This window comes from Athene cunicularia (assembly GCF_003259725.1).
Source record: "Athene cunicularia isolate RWA chromosome 5 unlocalized genomic scaffold, athCun1 chr5_part1, whole genome shotgun sequence".
Classification (NCBI taxonomy): Eukaryota; Metazoa; Chordata; class Aves; order Strigiformes; family Strigidae; genus Athene; species Athene cunicularia.
The window spans coordinates 45,358,605-45,380,136 of record NW_020799101.1 but is presented as its reverse complement, the minus strand read 5'-3'; the positions used below and the strand labels follow the sequence as shown (position 1 = coordinate 45,380,136).

General features: G+C 39.6%; 1 protein-coding gene across 5 annotated transcripts in view; it reads right to left on the bottom strand.

Annotated features, from left to right (window-relative positions):
- LRRC4C (leucine rich repeat containing 4C) overlaps positions 1–21,532 on the bottom strand; it is a 550,036-nt gene that overhangs the window by 81,537 nt on the left and 446,967 nt on the right. For 3 of the 5 annotated variants that reach the window (XR_003398498.1, XM_026849664.1, XM_026849667.1), the window contains exon 1: positions 14,762–16,633. The exons of 1 other annotated variant lie outside the window; for it this stretch is intronic. The gene's annotated coding sequence lies outside the window, so the exon portion shown is untranslated. Of the gene's footprint in view, positions 1–14,761; positions 16,634–21,532 lie in introns of those variants that run through there. One more of the 5 variants, XM_026849666.1, reaches the window with a different exon arrangement.

The following is a 21,532-nucleotide window of genomic DNA, read 5'->3' as shown; positions in this document are numbered from 1 at the left end:
CTAGCCTGTAATGCAGCCAAAGTTATTACAGCCACTTGCAGATATATATTATACTTGGCAACTAGCTGTCTAGATCTTTGACACTGAATTGGTCCTAACCTTCCACTAAGACAAAGAAATCAGTTCCCTCATTTCAAGGAAAAAAAGGAAATCTATATATTTATGGGGCACTATAGAAACCTTTCATCCAACAGTGGGAAATGGTTCATCTACTAAATGCACCAAACAACACATCAAGAATTCAAGTGGAAACAACCAAAGTTGTGAATTATGACAAAAAGAGCTTTATCACTTTAAAGCTTGTGAACTACTGCAACACTGACAGAGTAGGTAAAAGTTCACTGTGTCCAGAGAAAAGAGAGTTTGGGCGCTGTGCTTTTCAACCATTCCAGTGGATAAATTGAAAATAAACTATCATTTCAGTGTAAAATATGTAAAAACCTGAATAGTTTTTTTTTTTCATTTAAGTGTAAAATATGTAAAAACCTTCTTACTCACTTGGTTAGAGCTAGAGTATCAAAGTGATATTTGGATAAGTTCTCGTTTGCAAGTATTTACTCTTAAGAGTAAGAATTGGTAGGCTTGTGTTCTTGTTTAACTTTAAGGAAGGAATTGTTTGTTCAATTCAATTTATGCCTGAGGTAAAATAAATCAGGAGGAAAAAAATCACTAAGAATCTGAATATAAAACAGCAGTATCATGAAATTGCTGGCAGATCAGAGAAAACTTTTCTTAAGAGTGGAAGGATAAGAAAGAAGTTTTTCACCTATGAATCTAGAATTGTTTCACTAATAGAAAAATTAAAAGATGTACATATTCTTTTGTTTTCTTCTCTTACTCTGCACTGAAACACAGTGTTTTATGTATGGTGATACTAATTGCAATAAAAAATTGTGCTTACAAAATGCCTTTTATTCAAGGACCTTTCATGCAAGCAAAAGCTTAAATTCACAAAACCTCTTCTTAAATCCCACTCCCACTGCTTAAATTATATTAAACTGTTTTGCTGTCTGAATTCTTGCAAATAAAGAGTTCTGGCTGTATAAATTGTGGAAGGATCTGTCCTGCAATATGCAAAATTTAATTAAATAATATAAATAAAAATTAAATAAAAAACTTAATCTCTTAAATTACAGAGAGGTAAAATGGAACACATAGAGTCTGTGTGATTTGTTTCAGACAATGATTCAGAGAACACAAAGATCAGAGTCACGGAACCTCTAGTGGTGACCACTACAGTACACAAGACTGTCCATTCTACTATATTTAAAAGTATTTCTTAATTACATTTTCCCTTTAAAAGGTGTAATTTGAAATTACAGAGAGGGCAAGATGTGGTACAAGAGCTGATATTTTTTCTTGTCTTTGCAAGGTGGGTGATATATTCATTACTTGTTTAAAAAAAAAAATAAATATTCATTCTTAAACCTTTCTCAAAGCAGTTACTTTTTACCCAACTGTCATTTAATCAATGCTACAGTTCTTCTGAGATCTACACGACTAATGTGTGGAGATTTCTGTCCACCTCCTACACAGAGAGATATATGGAAGCAGGTGTTTTGCTAAATATATTAAAAAAAATACTATTTCCCTGCAATTTTTATGTAATGCAACCACCTGTGCAAAGAATCATCACTTGAATATGTCGTAAGGCCAAACAGACTACCAAACTTTCAGGGGCAATCTACCCTCTTAAACACACATACATACTCTTATATGAATATATAGCTTTAATAGTGAAAGTAGTTCAGCTCATACCAGTGAAATTAATCTGACAGCTCCTCCTGTACGTTTTTGCTCAATATAGAATTTGTTTTAGTTTCAGTGAGGCTTTATTCTGGTCCATAGCTCCATCTGCATGGAAAAGCTGGCAAGAATAGCAATGTATCCTGCAAGTTTTTAACTTTTCATTAAAGAGAGCTAGAGAAATGCTCAGAAACGGGCAACTGTTAGTTTTCCTTCAGTCCTCAGACACCTCTCCCAGTTGATTATTCAATGGTAGTCCTAGTCTTCGAGAGACCTTTGGCACTAAAGGTCTCTTCGGAAGCTCTGCACAAGAAAAAGAGCTTCTGAACTCTGCTGCCACTGGGATGGGATGAGCTATTGTCAGACAACATCCGTCAGAAACTCTAGGAGTCAAGGAGTGAGGAGCAGCCCAGCCAAAGTTAGTTTTCCCAGTAAGCAAACTGAATCCATGCTGGCCTCTGACCAACATAAACCTCTGACAAGGGCAGGTGGGGAAGGGTCTGGGAGAGAGAATAAACAAAAGGACCAATCCAAACAGTGTCTGCTAGATTTAGGCTTTGTTTTTCCAACTCCCAAATGGTTACCTATTGTAATAAGTTAATGGAAGGATAATGCAAAATTTTATCTACACTTAAATAATTTTTATTTGATTTTAAATGTAAGGAATGAAACATTGCATAAAGCATGCACAAGAAAAAAGGGGAAGGGAAGGGAAGGGAAGGGAAGGGAAGGGAAGGGAAGGGAAGGGAGCCTCATGAAATTACAAAACGCTGCAGGAGCTAATACAAACAAAAACATTATAAGAAAATTATCCCAGGTGATCAGTTTTGTAGGATTTCAATAGTAGGGGAAGTTACTGACTTCTGCAGAACCTGCAAGGGAGGACTACGGGACATGTTAACCTTCTTCCCTGAAAACCCATGATCACAGTATATGGATCAAACATGTGAAATAACGAGTGAGGATTAAGGTGAATTTTCAAAACGCTGATTACTACACTGACTCCCCAAACAGACATTCTTAGTCAGTATTAACAGCATGTGAGATCATTTACTTCGTTTTTATAAACCCTGCAAAAGTAATATTATCTAACCAAAGCACAGAAAAGGGTGTGAAAAGGAGCACAGTACAGAATAGCAAGGTCAGAAGTATAACCCTGTCTCTAACCTCACTCTGAACTTCCTAAACTTGGATACATTTGAAAGGTCAGCAGGCTTTCTGTGGTCCCTGTAGTACTGAAAAAGGAGGACTTCCTTTGCAAAGGATTCAAGTTCCCACTGTCTTGCATACAGCCATTTCCAACTATGTTAAGAGAGCATAAAATACTACACTTTCAATTTTGCATTGTCTGAATTCCAACGTCACTCAGAGATTAATGACAATACAAACCCCAAGGAGAGTGACACCGAAGTCTTAGTTTTCCTTTGGATACACTGACACAGTTACTTTGAACAGCATCTCATGAAGCCACATCACTAGAAGAATATGTCTTATTACTCATTATTACTCATTCAGTGACAGCTTATACATTAATGAGGAGATAATTAAATTGAGTATCAAAGAATATACCACTGTTTTACATTTTCATTAGCTGCAGTTGATATATACAGCATGGGTGGAGAGCAGTAAGCAATGTAAGGAAGGTTAAAGATGAAAAAGAAAGTATGATTGTTACAATTGTTACAACATTCACTTCAAAATACATCTCATGCCCAGTGGTATTGCTGAAGCATCACAGACAGAGAATGCACTCTGAAGGCACTAATTAGGTCAAGAGCTTCTAAGACTTGCAATTTTGGTAAGCTTTACAGAAATAGTGAAAGAAGTAAGAACTGGGTATCTCAGGGCATAGAATCTGTTAATTTATCATAGAATCACAGAGTGGTTTGGGTTGGAAGGGACCTTAAAGGTCATCCAGTCCCACCCCCCTGCCATGAGCAGGGACACCTTCCACTAGCCCAGGTTGCCCAAAGCCCCGTCCAACCTGGCCTTGAACCCTTCCAGGGAGGGGGCAGCCACAGCTGCTCTAGGAAACCTGTGCCAGGGCCTCACCACCCTCACAGGGAAGAATTTCTTCCTTACATCTCATTTAAATCTACCCGCATCTATATCATTAAATCTACCCCTCATCCTATCCCTACACTCCCTGATCAAGAGTCCCTCCCTTTTTATACTGTAGGCCCCCTTTAAGTACTTTAAGTCTCCCCGGAGCCTTCTCTTCTCCAGCTGAACACCCCTAACTCTCTCAGCCTGTCCTCACAGCGGGGTGCTCCAGCCCCCCGAGCATCTTTGTGGCCTCCTCTGGACCCACTCAAGCAGATCCATGTCCTTCTGATGTTGGTGCCCCCAGAGCTGGACCAGCACTGCAGGGGGGTCTCAGGAGAGTAGAGGGGCAGAATCCCCCCCTCGCCCTGCTGCCCACACTGCTCTGGGTGCAGCCCAGCACACGGGTGGCTTTCTGGGCTATGAGCACACATTGCTGGCTCACAGTCAGTTTTCCATCCACTGATACCCCCAAGTCCTTCTCCTTGGGGCTGCTCTCAATCCACTCATGGCCCAGCCTGTATTTGTGCTTGGGATTGCCCGACCCATGTGCAGGACCTTGCACTTGGCCTTGTTGAACTCCATGAGGTTTGCACGGTCCCACCTCTCCAGCCTGTCCAGGTCCCTCTGGATGGCACATCCCTTCCCTCCAGCATGTCGACCGCACCACACAGCGTGGTGTTACTAGGAAAGTTGCTGAGGCTGCACTCAATTCCATTGTCCATGATGTCAAAAAAGATGTTAACCAGCACCAGTCCCAACACTGACCCCTGAGGCATGCCACTTGTCACTGCTCTCCACTTGGACATTGAGCCATTGACCACAACTCTTTCAGTGTGACCATCCAGTCAATTCCTGATCCAAGTGGTCCACTTTTTCTTTCTTTTTTTTTTTCCTGCCACAAAGGAGCAGATTACCCAAAACATTATTTGCCCTTCTGTTAGCAATCTCAGAAGAGAGGAAATGATAGGCTGGGTAATGAAATTCTTTGGAGTGTTGTGTGTATTGCAAACTACATGTGTGTGTTAATGACAGGATTGGAAGCTTGGTTATGAATACCCAGACTACATTCCTTTTACCTGCAGAATCAGAGGCTGAGGGTACAGGGACCTCAGAACCATCTACTCTGCCCTTTTGAATTTTACAGTAAACAAAGCAAAATAATGTGTACTTCACTATAACAGTCTTACACAAAGACATCCAACCTGTGTACCTGGACTGTGAGAGAGAAAACAAAACTTCTCCAAGCAATTTTAAAAATGTTAAACTATTTTCACAAAAAAAAAAAAACAAAAAAACCAAACCAAACCAAAAAACCTCTAAAAACCTTAATTTCTAATCTGAATTTTTGAGGTCTCAGCTTCCAACTATTGCTTCTTCTTAGAATTTTATTTGCTATATTAGAAAACATTCAAACATCTATTTTTTCTCTCAGAAACAAATCACATCAGCTCTCAATGGACTAAAATTTGAGCACTGAATTTTTCCCTTTTTCAGCACTGAGTATTTTTGTGTCTCTCTTCAACATAATTTTCAAAACGTAGGCAAATTGAAATGTAAACAGTATTCCAGTTTTCCCACTGACATTGTTAAAATCACTATTCTACTTCTCTACTTATTTATCCAACGGTACAACATAGTCCGCTATCACTGTGGGAGTTCATATGGAATTTCTTGCTTGTTATGATCTCAAATCCTTTTCAGACTTGCTTTTACAGACAAATGTCCCTCATTTAGAAGGTATATCCTGTGTCTGTCTTTCTTATACATAATATTTTACATACAGTATGCCTCTGCATGCCTGTCTTATTTATCATGCTGATGATACTGTTGCAAGGAAAAACTCAATTCATATGATTTAAATCACATCACTATAACCAACAACATTTAATTAACCGTCACTCACTGCCAGCTCAAGATCAGCAATACAAAGATAAACCACAATACTAGATACTTGAAAAATGACAATAAACACCTAAAAACTTCTAAACACTCCTATATAAATAATTCCCCAGAGTAATATCACTCTGATATTCTCACAGGCCATGTGAGTTCCAAGCACATCCCCACTTCTGGGAGTGCAGGCTCCCCTACTTGCTCACTCCTCCTCTCCAGACATGGGGGACCCAGCTCTGTATGGTCCCACACTCTTTCTAATGCACAGACTGGGCAGAAAACCCTCACCGCTCACATGTGTGCCCACAAAGTGTGGGTGCCTGCCTGTTGCACACTCTGTAGTCACTCCATGAGCTGGGTGCTGGCTCCTCACAGTACCAGTGCAGGGGGAGCTCTGTCAGATCAAGCCAAAGGTTACAATGAAATGGGGCAACGTCTGGCAATGTCAAACAAGGCTTTTTGCTCTGTTTCTCTCACCTGCCCAGCCACACATAAAAAGTTTAATCCTTCTTTGATACCTTTTACAAGCTTTGCTTCAGAAGTTTTTGTGTCATTTTGTTTTAGCTTTGTTTAAATTCTCCTCTTTAACATTATCAGTTTGGGGAAATTCCCTCTCAGCTCAGTTATTCACAGAGTTTACCGTTAGATAGCACCCTAACAGCCATCCTTATCTAGGTCATTTTGCCAACTGTGGGCCCTACACTTAAGTGTCATTTTCTGTCAATGATCTGTCTAGATTGTAAAAAGAGTTACAATACCTGTATAACCCATTCAAACATATTTCCCCACAACACTTATTTTCATGGTAACTTCTGTCTACCAACCTAAGAGTCACACTGCTTACTTGATAGAAAATACTTCCCATGATACCATGCTATTGCCATTAAACATTTCTGCTGCCTTAATTCTCTGTTAGCTGAATCCTGTGTGGGATTTTCTATTATTTTGTCTAAAATATATATCAGAATGAATGCTCAATGATTACCAAGTTCATGGCACTTATATCTAGAAAACATTTCACTGATCCATGCTCTGGAGTACTCTTCAGAAAAGTATAAGAAGACTACTGATTTAAGAATATTTATCCTTAATAGAGGTTTTCCAATATCCTTTCTCTTGCTTTTTGTTTTCATGATAATAATATTTAATCATGATTTTTCCAGATACGGAATAGAAATATTCATTGAATAACTGTCAGTTCTGCATCACTATTGCAAATAACTCGTCACAGGATGTCTTCAATGAAAGCAGCAATCATAGAACAGCAATAGTCCCTCATTTTTGGTATATTCTAAGCCCACTACCCAACCTCAGCATTTCTCTCCTATCAGATCAATTGTATTAATTTTATACTTTATTTTTTATAGGGGTTATCTGTTTTATTCTATTTTTTTTCCTAGTACATACAAGTCGATTCTGATTTTGGTTTAATTGTTAAATTTCAGCTTTATTTTCCTTTGTGTCAAAGACAGACTCATAGTCAAATGCAAACTCTTCTATGATTTGGGTTTATTCTCTGGCAAAATAACATATTGCTAGAAACTGGCCAGTTTATATTCATAGCCTTCTGTTTATATGTTCATGCCAATCAGTTTCTCTCATACTTTTCTTCAGGTTTAGAAGGTAGTTATTTCTGAAGCAGCATAATTGGCTGCATTTTATCTTTCATTTGCTATAAGCAATCATTATCTTTCTTTGCCACAAAAAAAAAATCTTATCTAGATGCTACTTTAAATCAGCTACAATACCTTTTGTGACAGGAAATTATTATCTATTTTTCTTTGCAACTCTTAATGACATTTTACTACTGCTGCATGAGATTTTCATACATATCCCAAAACTGAAATTTCCCATTAAAATATACAATTATTTTTTCCACATGTTGTGGGAAGTTACTTAAGGACTAGGCCTTCCTTTGCTATGGTTTGAATTCAGTAGTCTTTAACAGATACCTTCAGGCATTTACTTAATGTATATAACTTAATCTTCAGGGCCAGACTACTCAGTAATACATACCAACTAATAGGAAGTAAATTAACTCTATCCCAGCCGAAACCGGGACAGATGTACATTACAGAAAGAGGGATATCAACACGAACATTCACTGAAGGTGAGGTTTTTCGACCTCTTTCCAGTTCAAAAGAGAAATCCATTATGGTTTTAATTCCCTTTACTACATACAGTCAAAATTCACATGCAATAAAACTCCTATTGAAGTAGTAGACTCTGCAGTGCATATGAGCAACCTGAAAGGCTAATGGGGTCACCATCCTTTCCTTTTAGTAGCTGTGTCATCAACATCCCTAACAGTTCTTTAAATGATGTAACAAATATAAAAGCTTGCCTCTGGAAAAATAATATATAACCACTTGTAGAAGAACCTGCCTGTCCAATACAGGCTCACAAATATAGTACTGGCAGAGAAAATTTATGTAAAACCAAACAGCTAAGTAAAAAATCCTTAACACAACATATATGCCCTTTGGCAAAGAAGCTCATGGAATTTAATATATTTTTGTGCACTTCACTTGATGCTTGCATGCATTGAGGGAGGGAAAACTGTGGTTCCTTAACCCTTTTCTGTCTTTGTAGATCCTCTTCTGTAGCCTTTAACAAAAAAAGTTATAGTTTTCCTTTTAAACTAATTATGTCACAATATTCCGTAATTGATGTGAATAGTCAATGCACAGAGATCACACCATCACCAAACTCTCCTAGCCATGTCAGAGAATTCAGCCCTAAAATATGTCATTTTACAAAATACCTCTTTTTTTAAATATAGATTGAGGTTTTGTTGTAACAAGGGCCAGATTACTTAATTAATCCATTAATTATTACATTGTACGCTGATGAAAAAGAAGCATTAATACCTGGAATGCCATCAGGGACTGCAAAGGGAATACGGAACATTTAGAAATGTAGAAGTTTATGGCATATTAATTCACAATGGTATTTGGATCATCTTTCTATGTCTGTAACTATAAATACTTATCCTATTGTTTATTTCTGGAACTAAAACAGGTTTTACACTTCATTTATGAGGAGGAAAAAAAGAAGTGAAAAAACACAGAGCAGAATCAATCCTGCTGAGGTAATTACTAAAGCTCCAGTTGAGAATAGTTGGATCAGAACTGTGTTTATCTTTGTACAATGACAGACGAGAAGAGGAAAAAAAAGTAAAAGTAATGAAACTGGTTGCATGGAAAAGTTAATACAGAAGTGACTAGCTCACACATGTTGCAGTGCTGCATTAGAATGGGTAAATAGGCATTCGTGAATAAAAATCAAAACAATCCTTTAATAAATTCTCTGCAAGACAGAATTCTCCCTTAAACCAGTTTACAGAGAGACTGACATTCCAGCCTCTTCCACTAATATGTCCACTAACAGTTGGTTTTGGAGATTAAGAAGAAAGTAAAATGTTGGTCTACAGTTGATTAAGACCCAGTAATGATGAAAATTTCATCCCTAGCTCCCTACTTCAAATTGCTGTCAAGACAATGGAATCTGATGGGCTCCAGTAATTTAATGATCGGGTAGTAGCACAGTGCATGTGAATTGAAGTTAGTACCTCCAACCACAGCTGGCCACTTCTTTTGCTGTCTCAAAGATGCTGGGGACGGTTCAAGGTACATGAACAGAATTAGTGTCTGCTGAAGGGCTTAAGGCAATCTTTTGCTTAAGATCATGACTAAGGTACAATGATAAGCAGTGTGGGGAAACCTGCACTGCTATTACTCATGCTTCACTCCCCTCATGAATAAACAGGCTCTTTATGTGCTTGGCTTTATTTCCCATGTAACATTGGATGTGAGTGAAGAGATTGTTGATGTGAAAGTGAGGAAAGGTTTGTAAGCAAAAGAAAAATGTGCTGAAGATCTGTGCTATACTAATAGTTTTTGAAAATTATTATCAGTGGCTTTCAGGATTAGGTCTGACTCTTAGAGTAATCCTTCTTACATGTATCGTGAAGGAAAAGCACCAACTCCTGGGTCTTCTGAAAGTCAGTTCATACTATAGTGTCCATACAAACATGAAAGGAAACCACATCCATATTTCTGAGGATTATTTTAATGCACAGAACTGTATGGATCCCATAGCTGCCAAATAACTGAAAAGAGATCCATCAGACACAAAGAGCATTACTAAATGCTCTGAACTGCTGCTGGTTTGCAGACAAAACCTCATTCATTTAACTTATCTTGCTGTGACACTTTTGAGTAAGCTTTATCTAGTTGCACGTGAAACCATTGTTGCTGGAGTTTTTTGTGTTGTTTGGGGGATGGTTGGTTTCCTTTTTAGTTCTCCCTTTTCCCTGGTTATACTGCATCCCCACAGTCCTGACATAACAAGTACAAGCTCTGCAGCAAATATTATAGGAGATTTTATTCAGTGGTCTGATGCTGCCTCTCTCCCTTTCACAAGCAGCAAGGGTAAATCTTGTCTCAACACTGTGAAAACAGCATTTCAAGAGTTCTTACAGTGCTGTTAGTATTTAAATTTACAGAAGCTCTGGTATATACCTGAAATGCATTTTAATCTGCCCAAGGAATAGATTCAGTCCTGGGAAGTTCATTGTTGTTTCTAATTGCCAGCGACTGCTACACTTTGCTTGCCTGCAGCTATCCAATTAACATATCACCACTACACAAAATATTGTAATATGTTCAATGTCCTAACAACGAGAGCCTCACACTCCACTATTATCCAACAATTTCCTCCTAACCGGGTTTCCAACATATTAACAAATGGCAGGGAAGAACACACGGACATGTGCAAATGGATAACACAGTCTTCAAACACCTTTTCACCTATTGCTGTGCAAAGTTCTGTGGAGATACCCCCGGTTGTTGTGTGTATCGAGAGAAAGAAAGAGAGAGAGGGAAGAAAAGCTCAACTCCAGAAGTGGAAAACATGTAACTTGTGCCCTGAGATATTGCTATGGCAACATTCAAACAATGAACAGAAAGCCCTGCAGGATTCTGCTTTCGCTTCCTTGGATACCAAATGTAAATCCTGATTCTCTTTTATTGTGTGCATGCACAAGTGTCTGATTTTTGCCTTTTCTTCTAACAGATAGCAAAGTATCCAGGCCCCCTACCAGGAACGACACATTAATTCACTTCCATGTATTGCAGCTTGTGAATATGCAATTAAAACACACCACTAGCACGCTTATCTGCCCTCTTGTGTCCCCATTCCTATCCCCCAAGAGAAAAAATGACCATGATAGTACAGCTAAATAACAGGTACCCTTCTTTTCTGAATAACATCATTAAATAAACCACTGCAAAATGTCACAAGCCAAGCCCCAATGTCTTCTGTCGTTACAAGAAGTGGAGGCAGGATGTTTTCTAATGGCAGCTTCTTGCCCACGCTGCTAGGCTTGAGCGTGCTGCAAGGCTGCCTTCCAGACCACCGTGGCTCCTGTTATTAAATCCTTCTCATCTGGGTTGTCCTGAGGGGGCAGCACTTTATAGCTGAAGGAGGCTTGTTTTTCATTACGATTTTCATAGAGAAGCTGACAAGGGCATGGATGGGGATGCAGAAGGAGGTCCCCTGCTAATAGTAGCCCAAAGTCCAATTAGCTTGACTGCTCTAGAAATGGCTTAGTGAGTGCTAATTGCGTTTCTTCAGAGTAATTTTCCTCCCAAACTGCAAGTGGCACAAATTCCAGCATCGTTTTCTCACTCATTCCCTCACTAGCATACCTCCAAGCCAAAGTGAAGGCAGACCAAGATTAAGGCTCTCGCACACTGCAGCTGTGCACGGTGCACTCCTTCAGTGAATATATTGCAACTTCACTCTTGGACAGCTTGGCTTGTGAGTTTTTGCCAGCACCAAACTCCCTCAATGTGCGAAAATCCTGTCCTGAGCCCCATTAAGAATCTTCCCATCTCATATTACTACAGCAAGAATCTTCATGTCAAATAGGATAGAGCTTTTTAGGTCACAGGCAAAAAAATTAAAGCTTATATGTAGGAAGCCTTGGAAGCACCTTGGGAATCCCCGTCTTTTCCTCCAGTCCCATATGATTGCTTATATTGGCTCACATCTAGAGCATTCTTTCTTGGGTCTCACCCAATCCAAAAGTCCATTTTTCACTTGTCAGTGCTATCTGGCTGGGAGATATTGTGACACAAAATTTGCTGCTCCAGCAAACTGAACCTGCTCCTATTCTAGATCAGTGTAAATCATTCCTGACTTGTGAAAAGACAAGGACTAGCTACATTACATTATTAACCTAAAGTTTGCCAAGAATACCTGAAGTTTGAGATGCGTGATCTTTTGGAGAACAATTAGAACAAATGGAGCAGGACCCTTCCAATAGAGATTTCTTTTTCCTTCGGTACAAGCATTTGGTGACTAAATATACACATAATGGTTCCCTGCGCAATGCCTGGGTTCATCACAATAAAGATTGTCCATGGTTTGAAGAGGAGACAGCCCACAGGACCAGCATATGCTGCTGAATGATACACCTGTGCTCAGGCGCATGCCAGGGAAGTAGCACAGCCAGCCAGCTCTTGCCTCTGCTTGAGAAGATTTGTTGCTCCTCATTTAGCTGGATGTTTGGATTCTGGATGTTTGGATTGATTTTTTTGGCCATTTATTTTATGATCAGCCCTTTGGGCTCTGGATAAGCCCCAGCACAAATGTTGAGAAATACTATATTCATTCCCAGTTTGAGATTGTATGAGTTAAACTCTGGGTTGTTCCATGTGTCTTTTGGCTACTGTATTAAGTGGATGATTCACTGAAGTGTGAAACTGTTGCCTCTTTAGAAGCAGACACGCATCCCTAGCTTTTCAGTGTTGACAAGGTTTGCCTATTGCAGCCCAAACTGGTGGCTAAATTTTCCCAGTGCTTCCTTATCGCATTAAGAAAATCCTCCTGCTAGTTACTGTACAAAATGAATGAGGCACCTATGGCATCTTTCTATTGTCAAAAACTGGAGCTGCTCTATCAAATTTCCTGTTTATGTGTTCACTTGACAGCAATCCAGGGAAAAGCTTCGAGATGCCTTTTCCTTAGCCAGCTTCTTTTTCCTTCAGTAATTACTGAGCAGCAGCTTAACATAAATTTAGCTGCTCTATTACTGCAACTGCTGATGTAAGTGTAGCCCACAATAGGACACAGACTTAGAATGATACATGAAGGAATGGAGAACAGAGTTTTGCGCTTATTTTCAGATGCTGACAAACTTATTACCCACTTCGTGTCCCACCAGGAAACATGTGCCCAGAGAAATTAATGAGGCTAAAGCACTTCATACTAAACCGATTTAGCTATACTAAGATGAGAGTAACTGGAGCTGGAAGGAACAATTTTTGCTGTGCCTGATTCCTTCTTTTTCTAAACACAACAGCACAAAGGGTCTGATTTGTTCGTGTGGCCAAACAAAAACTCCCAGAGATCTCCTTAGGAGCAGAATTGCACCCTAAATCTTAATCCTTTACAAGTAGCCAATGTTTAAGAGGCATGACCTCTAAACAGAAGCACATGGGAAACATTTGAGAGGCAGAAGGTCTCATTTTCATTATAAGATTCAGACTGTTTTCATGAAGTAACAGTGGTGATGGGAGTGAATAGAGAAAAGGGGGAAAAAAGGAAGATGCTAATATTTATTTATGTATTTATCCGGGGAAGTTAGAGCTCTGGCTTGTGTTGTTTCACACAGGAAGCTTGTGAAGAGGAAAACGCTGCCAGAAAAAAACGTTAAAATCCAGCTCCACCAACACCTCTCCCATCCCTGCCTTCTCTCCCCTCCTCCAGAATATTGCAGCTACAGAAAAGTAAAATGAGTGGCAAAGCTAGTTCTGCACCTTGCCTGCCAAAAAATATCCATATCTGTTCAATGGCTCATTTAATTAGCTGCTTCTCCCTCTCCTCCTCCATCGGGTTTGGCCTAATAGTTTGATCTGGGGCCTCTACATGTGAAGGCCGAGGTTGAGGAAGGCAGAGGTGAGGGAGGAGAAAAGGGGAAGAAAAAGAAAGAAAACTCCTTATCTGTAAGCTCAGCAGTCACGCCAGGAGCAGGGACGGAAGTGGCACTCTCCCTCTATTTTAAACACCGTGTTGTTCTCCCCTTATTCCACACCCCCACACCACATTTTTTTAAGGAAGGGAGAGACATTTCCTGGTCTGTTACACACCATTGCTGATCTGTGAACCCCACCATCTACAAGCCACTTTTTAATTATTTTCATTATCGGCATAATACCAACAACCTCCTAAAATGACAGTATCCTCTCACTGCTTGTCAGTCAAAGTAAATCTCCTTCAAGTGCCATGAAAGTCCTAGGGGAGCCAGAAGGATTCACGACAAAATCACAAGGAATTTCCTAGGAGATCTGGAGGGCACAAGTGGCCAGTACATCAGTTTCCTAAACTCCCTTCAACAGAACGTCCTCTCTCAGACTGTTACTGCTTTCTCTTAGCAATGTGTAAAACATGCCTGTGTCTCTCAGAGCTACCTCCTCAAAATCCATTAAACCCTCTTGTCTTACACACACACACCCCCCCTCCTGCCAAAAGCCATCCTTCACCTCCTTGCTTGATCATAAAATTTTCCCGTTAATACACCATATTGATCTGCAATGTCAGACTGGATGCCAGCATTCAGGTCGGAGCCCTTCTCTATTTTAAATACTTAATAAATAAATAAATAAATGAACCTCCTCCGTGCATCCAATTCTATGCAACTTGCATTCGTTTGTTCAGACTGGGCAATCAGGCAGCACCCCCCACTCACTGCAGGGGCTTTCTCAAAAGATTTCTTTGCTAGTGAACATTTACAAATGCTATAGAGCCACACAGGCAGGCATCTGCAACATCCTACCAAGGTGGGAGTTTTACTAATAGGAACATCAGAGCTACAGTGAGAATTCAGTTCTGTCCTCCTTCCTTCCCTTCTCCCTTCCCAGCCACCCCTCTCCAGCCATTATCAAAACCCAGTCAGATTCTTTATTCAGGTGGGGGAAAAGACCAAGAAAAGAGGGATAAGGAAGAAATAAGAGAGGCAATGGGGTATATTTCCTTTTCCAAAAATTAATCAGATGGAAAGTATACTTACTGTATCCTCAAAGACTATCCAGCTGGAAATCCGAGTGGTTATGAAAAACCAGGGTGGGGGAGGGGTTAGAAAACTATTTCATTTCAGCAACCAAGCCAAAATTAAAAACAAGAAAGGAAGTAACAACAAATGGTATCCAATTGCAATTTCCCAGCAATTTCAGTCCATACTGGTGCCAATCCAACCCAGCACTGTTGAACTCTCCCCCTCTGGCAATTTTGCTTTCTTCTTCTCTGTCCTTTATTTTCTCGGAGGCTTTCAACTTTTCTGCTTAAAATTGCCGTGGTGGTAGCATTGATGTTCACCTTCACTGGAGAAGAATGGTTTAAAATAACAGGAAAAAAACCCAAAAATCCTTGCAGAGAGTGAACGGTCCTTCTCCTTTCTGAAACTTTTCATTCCACTGTGGATCCTTTGCCTAGTTTCCTTTTTCTGAGGTTTTCTGCCTCTCTGGCTCCACTGCTCTCCATTGCTCACTATTTGTTTTTTCTCTGGAGAGCAGAATGGGCTGTATTTCTTTTTAAGCAACCCTCCATCTGTATCATTTTAATATAATTTTGTTGTGACTGTTAAGATCCAGGTCTTGCCAGGCAATTTTCTTCTTCCCCCTTCTTTGCTGCACTATCAATTATCCAATCCGTGTGTCTCCACATTAGAACGGGGATTCCCATTCTTCTTTTTCTCTATCCCCCACACTCCTTTAGAAAATAATCTCCTTTTGCATTTAAATTTTTATTTGTGTCTGTCAAAACAATAAACTTTTAGACTCTCTCCCCCCTCTCCAAAGATCTGATTAGGTTTCCAATCACAACCCAGTGCGCAATTGGATTTTTGATTTCAGCAAGAAGCCAGCAATCCACAGCATCAGCACCCTCTCCTCTCTTCAAACTCCACGTTATATCCTTTTGCCTTCCCTCCAACTCCTCTGCATTTTCATAATCTCACATTAAATGGAATGAAGGAGGGAGGGAGTACAAAAAAATTCAAGGTTCCCACCAGCTGTCAAGAATAAATCCATCCCCTTGTTATTTTTTAAACACTTGGGACGGGTGTTTTTAACGCCCACTCTCCCCTTTGCCCCCCACACTTCTCAAAATCTTTCTGATGTTAAAACTCCCCCAATGGGGCACAAAAGAAGACCGGGGAGGTGTGATTTGTCCTCTTAGCTGTAAAATTCACAAGCACCCTTTGCTTTTCATTTCAGCTTCCTCTCCATCTTTTGTCCAGCAGCTATACAGATCCAGCAGCACCGAGGCAGATAAACTTCTATTTCTTCTTTGAGGAGAGAGGGAGGGAAAGATAGAGAGAAAGAAGGATAAAAGCTCTCCAGTCTCTGCCTCCCTTTTCCTCCCTTTCTTTATTTCAATGCAGGTCTGATCTTATTTCCAAGCTGAGCCTGGTGTATTTCAGATCTACAAGTTGGATTTCCCTTCTGCACAGCAGTGAGTTAGTCTCTCATCTTCTTCCACATGCCAGTTATCTTCCCCCTTTTCTTCCTTCCTTCCTGCCTCCCTCCCTTCCAAGATGACACATTCCCAGGAGCGCAGCCGCTTCTTTCAGTTTTTAGTTTCATCCCTGAATTGCAGAGCCCTTTGCACAGCCGAAACCCTTCCTCCCTCCCATTAGCTTCAGCTTGAATTCTCCCTGTGTGTGCATGTACGTACGCGTGTATGTATATATCCAGTTCCTGACAGCTGCTCTTGTTGTTGCTGGGAGTAGCTCCGCTTTTCTGTCGCTCTGGCTTTCTCTTACTCCCCACCTTTCAGTGACACCCTAGGATTTGCAAATATCCCAGGGCCAATCTTTCTGGCTATACTCCTCCTTTTCCCCGTCTGTTCTCTCCCTTCTTGCTCGTTTGCTTTTTTTATTTATTTATTTATTTATTTATTTTTACCCCTTCTTCCCCCAACCCTACCCCCTCCCTTCTTTTCTCTGCTTGTGATCAGTAAAATACAATTACCCAATTACCTCCCATCATCTTAGCACTGATTGGTCAATCGCATTAACACTTGATGTCAGGGAAAGGGGATGGGAGCTGCTCTGATGTGGCACTGCTGCCACCTGCTTGACAACCTGGGAACAAACTCAGGGTTACCTTAAGAAATCTCCCAAGTCAGAAAGCAGTAATTGAAAAACAAGGGATCATCTTAGGGAAAGGAATGTCAAAACTCATTTTCTTAAAAGCCTGCCTTCTGACAGTTCAACCAGTATTCACAGGTACCAGCCTAGCCGCTGAAGCAGAGGGAACGACAGTAAAATGAAATGAGGTATAAAGTTGTCTTTGCAAGAGAAGTACGGAACAGCCAGTATTCACAGGTACCAACTCTAGCTACAGATGCAGAAGAATGACAACAAAATGAAACAAGGTATAAAGTTATCTTTGAAAAAAATATAACAGCAGAAATAATTTGCATGGAAAGACAATCTATTTTCTAATTACAGAAATAAATATTTGTTTAAAACTTGTATACACATACAAGTTACCTAAACTTCATTTTGGCAGATGTTCCAGGCCAAAAGCCCTATGAAGTGCTTCAGGGTTTCAGTGGGTTCAAGTGATGGCTCCAGCGAGCTGTTAAGTGACAGTAACACAACAGTACAACGTCTAGGCTAACTTATCAAATCTCTACAATTTGATTAGAATGACTTCTGACCAGGATTTTTGAGGTTTCTCAGCTGACTCCCTAATTTGGGCTACTAAAGTACTGACATGACTGTTATGTACTTACCTACTTACCAAGGTATGTTAGATGTATTTATGTATGTTACCTAAAATGATCAGAATTGGGCCTGTGTCTTGTTTTTTCCTAAACAAGGAGATTGTTTACTTAAATTAAGTAGAAATTTTATAGAAAACTTTGCATCTATAAGGTTAGATATGCTATCCTATCCAGGATCAAGGGAAACAGAACATGGATGATGTATGTGCCAGCATTTCTTTCCCTCAAAATCAGAAAGAAATTATTTATAGATCTAACTCCTCCACACAACCCCCAAAAAAAGAATTAGTCAGCTGCTTTCATGGTAATTATAGCAAACTTCTTATATTAAGCAGTAACTCTGAGTTATTCCATGCATGCAATAATATAGCTAGGTCTTTGCTAAATCTTCTCTCAAATAGCCAAGTTATGTCTGGTACCCTTACTTAGCCTTCAGTTTTGGTGTGAAACCATCATACTTAAAAATAAAACAAATTTTTACGTTATATGTCATATTAGAAGTTTTCTAGAATTATAAAATCCATAGGCAAGTTGAGTTGGGTCAAATAACACTTACTGAATCATTATCACTGACTTTCAGATTTACTCTACTGACTCAGCAGGCTTTCTGGTGAGAAAGTTCTCCCAGATTTAAGTTAAGCAACTGGAACCAGGTCCTTAATCACTATACATCTGATCTCACTATCACTGAAATCAATGGCAAACACAAATTACCTACAATGGGTGAGAGACTGAGTGTGTAGTAGTAATGACTAACCCAAACATAATGGCCTTTCAGGATTGCTAAAAAAGAATTTGGGGAATTTTGGAGAAGGCTGCAACTGTGATAGGAGATGAAGTTGCTGACAAGCAACCCTCTTTTTCTCAGTTGGCGAGTTTATTTTGTTCTCATCTTATTCACTGATGCCACTGGTGTATTTTGGGCCTACAAGAGTCTTATGAGAGTCTTCTTTTTACTACTTAAAATCTGAAAAAAACACAGCGTTGTTCCTTTTCCCAGAAGGATCAAAACATCACAACCTAATACATGTTTGCTCCACTGTTTCTTTAAAAAGTTCCTGAACACTTTTCTGATAATATTAAAGAGCAAAAGTGAAGGTTTCTATAACTGAATTAAGCAAACATATGGGTGTAAAAAACAGGAGACACACAACTTTTGGGGATATAACCATAATCTAAGACACGAACATCTGCAATAGCCACAGTATCTCTGTGGATGCAAATGTCTGTGGTTGTGTGATTTTTTTTTTCCTGCAGTACATTGTATGTTGTTGCCTCCAAACAACATTGTTTGTATATTGCTTTCAATCCTTTATTTTTCAGTTTTTTCTGGTCAAGAAAAACAAATCCCCACCTACCAGCTCCCAAAAGCCATCCAACATGGTGAGTTGATATTCAACATGAAAGCACCATGGAAAACTTGGGATGATATACATGATGCAATGTTTTACAAGCGCTGACAAGTTGAGACAGAAGAAATATCCCGGGGCATTCTGTTCTGTTCCTAAACTACGGAATTGCTATCCTTCATGCCCCTTCCCCACCACTGGGCACAGCCTGCAGAACAGTCACTGCTGCTATGGTACAAAATCCCAAACACCCAGCGGAGGTCAGTCAGTCCTGGTTCCTCTCATGGAACAAGATCATCATGAGTCAAAAGGCTGAACTGTGAAGAAAACTAAACAGAAACTGCCAAGGCAACTTTGTTTTTCATATAATGGAATAAGCTTGCCTGATCCTCAGTACAGGAGGATAACAAAACTCAAACGTACGTACTGGCAAATCTTTACATAACAGGCATGGACAAAAACATGTTCTTGTAACACACCTTTTCCTTCCTGACAGACGATGCGAGTTAAAGGACTGAAGTCCTGTGTGTGATTAGCACTGGAAGAGGCTAGTGGAAAGACTAGATATTCGTAACTGTCAGTCATTTATGGAAAAGAAACATGACTAAAGCCTAAGAAAAGAGAATTCCAGCCTGTAGAGAGATTTTAAATTGATTAAAAAAAAAAAAAAAAAAGTCTAAGGAAATGAGTGAAACAAGATCATTTTGCTTATACAAAAAGTAAAGTGAAAAGCAGTTTCAAGTTGTTCTAAGTCGGTAGCAGCCCTGTCTTCCTTTTAAATAAACATGAAGAAACCACAAAGGAAGCTGTGGATCAGCTTATTCTTTTATTGAGGAACATATTATTCTTTCTATTTTATTAAGCATTGCTGACAAGAAGCTACTTGCATATGGAGACAGTACATGAATCCCCCTATAGCTTACTACTTTCAAAAGGGAACAAAAAAATGCTGACAAACATACTTTTGACTGCATGGATCTAGGATCAAGCTCACTAATCAATTTAGGGATTCAAAAGAGATCCTAAAAATCTCAGACTACATAAAATATGTCATACATAACCTCACAGGGAATCTGTGATTTTGGTAATGTAACTAAAGCTCATGGTACATATTTTCCTGTATATGTGATTTCATTGATTATTGTTCAAATCTTTTAATACAAAAAACACTAAAATCAGGTGCATAACTATCAAAATTAGCTGCTGACTAGAATACTGCCTCATTTATTAATTTTCACATATTTTTGCTCTGATGTTTACAGTTCTAGTGTCAAATTTTGTTTCATAGGCAATTTCTATTGGGGTCACAGAGGCTTGAAAGCAGTAAAAGAAAATATATCCTTTTTTCAGGAAAATCTGGGTAAAACCACAGCACATGTAATTTTGGCACACGGAAGTTTAAGTGACTGTTCAATAAACTCATCTCTCCATAATATAAAAATATCTATTGTTTTTGGTAAAGATGGAGTTGAATGGTGGTTTTCATTAAGTTGTTTACATTTGAAAGGAACCATATTCTCAGAATTTCTATACATTCATTGTCCAGTCAGCTTAACAGGGTAAGTTTAAAATTGTTCTACAGTTGTTCTACAGTTGTTCTACAAATTTCCATCTTTGATATTACCAATCCATCACTGAAAATCATCCTGCTGTTCAGACTTTCTAGAATTTCTGCTTATGGAACTGAATCCCGTATTGTCAGTGTTTCCATTACAGCAGACAATCAATTCACCAAGCTAAACATGAGCCAGCAAGGTGCCCTTGCTGCGAAGACGGTTAATGGTATCCCGGGCTGCACTAGACAAACCACTGACAGCAGGTGGAGGGAGGTGATCCTTTCCCTCTGCTCAGCACTGGTGTGGTCACACCTGGAGTGCTGGGTCCAGCTCTGGGGGTCCCAGTATGAGACACAGGGACAGACTGGAGAGAGTCCAACAAAGGTCCATGAAGATGATGGACTGGAGCATCTCTCCTACAGGGAAAGGCTGAGTGAGCTGAGGCTGTTCAGCATGGAGGAGAGAAGACTCAGGGGTGATTTTATTAATGTCTACAAATACAGAAGGGTGGAGCCAGGCTCTTCTCAGTGGTGCCCAGTGACAGGACCAGAGGCAATGAGCACAAACTGAAACACACGAAGTTCCCTCTGAACATCAGGAAACAGTTTTTTACTGTGAGAGTGACCAAGCACTGGAATAGGTTGCCCAGGGAGGTTTAGAGTCTTCCCCCTTGGAGATATTCAGAAGCTGTCTGGAGATGGTCCTAGGGCAATTGGCTCTAGGTGACCCTGCTTGAGCAGCGGGTTGGACCAGATGACCTTCAGAGGTCCCTTCCACCCTCAGCCATTCTGTGATTCTGTAATTCAATAGTTCATAGCAGTATTTATATGGAAAGTAAGAAGCCTTATACTTTTTTTGGTAAAAATATTTTTTATAATCTGCTCTCAGATTCTCTTCACCTGTGTGCCTAGGAGAATTGAGTGCCTAGCATTCAACTCAAAACTAGCAGAGGATTTTTTTTTTTTCTGAAAAAATATATGAAAACCAGAAATCACTAACAAAAAAAGTTAAACTTTTCCTAACTTTGGACTGTTGTATTACAGTTCTGACTAGGACCTATATATATAGCATTATATATATATATATATATATATATTTATATATTTATATATATATATATATATATATATATACAGAGCTTGTGTT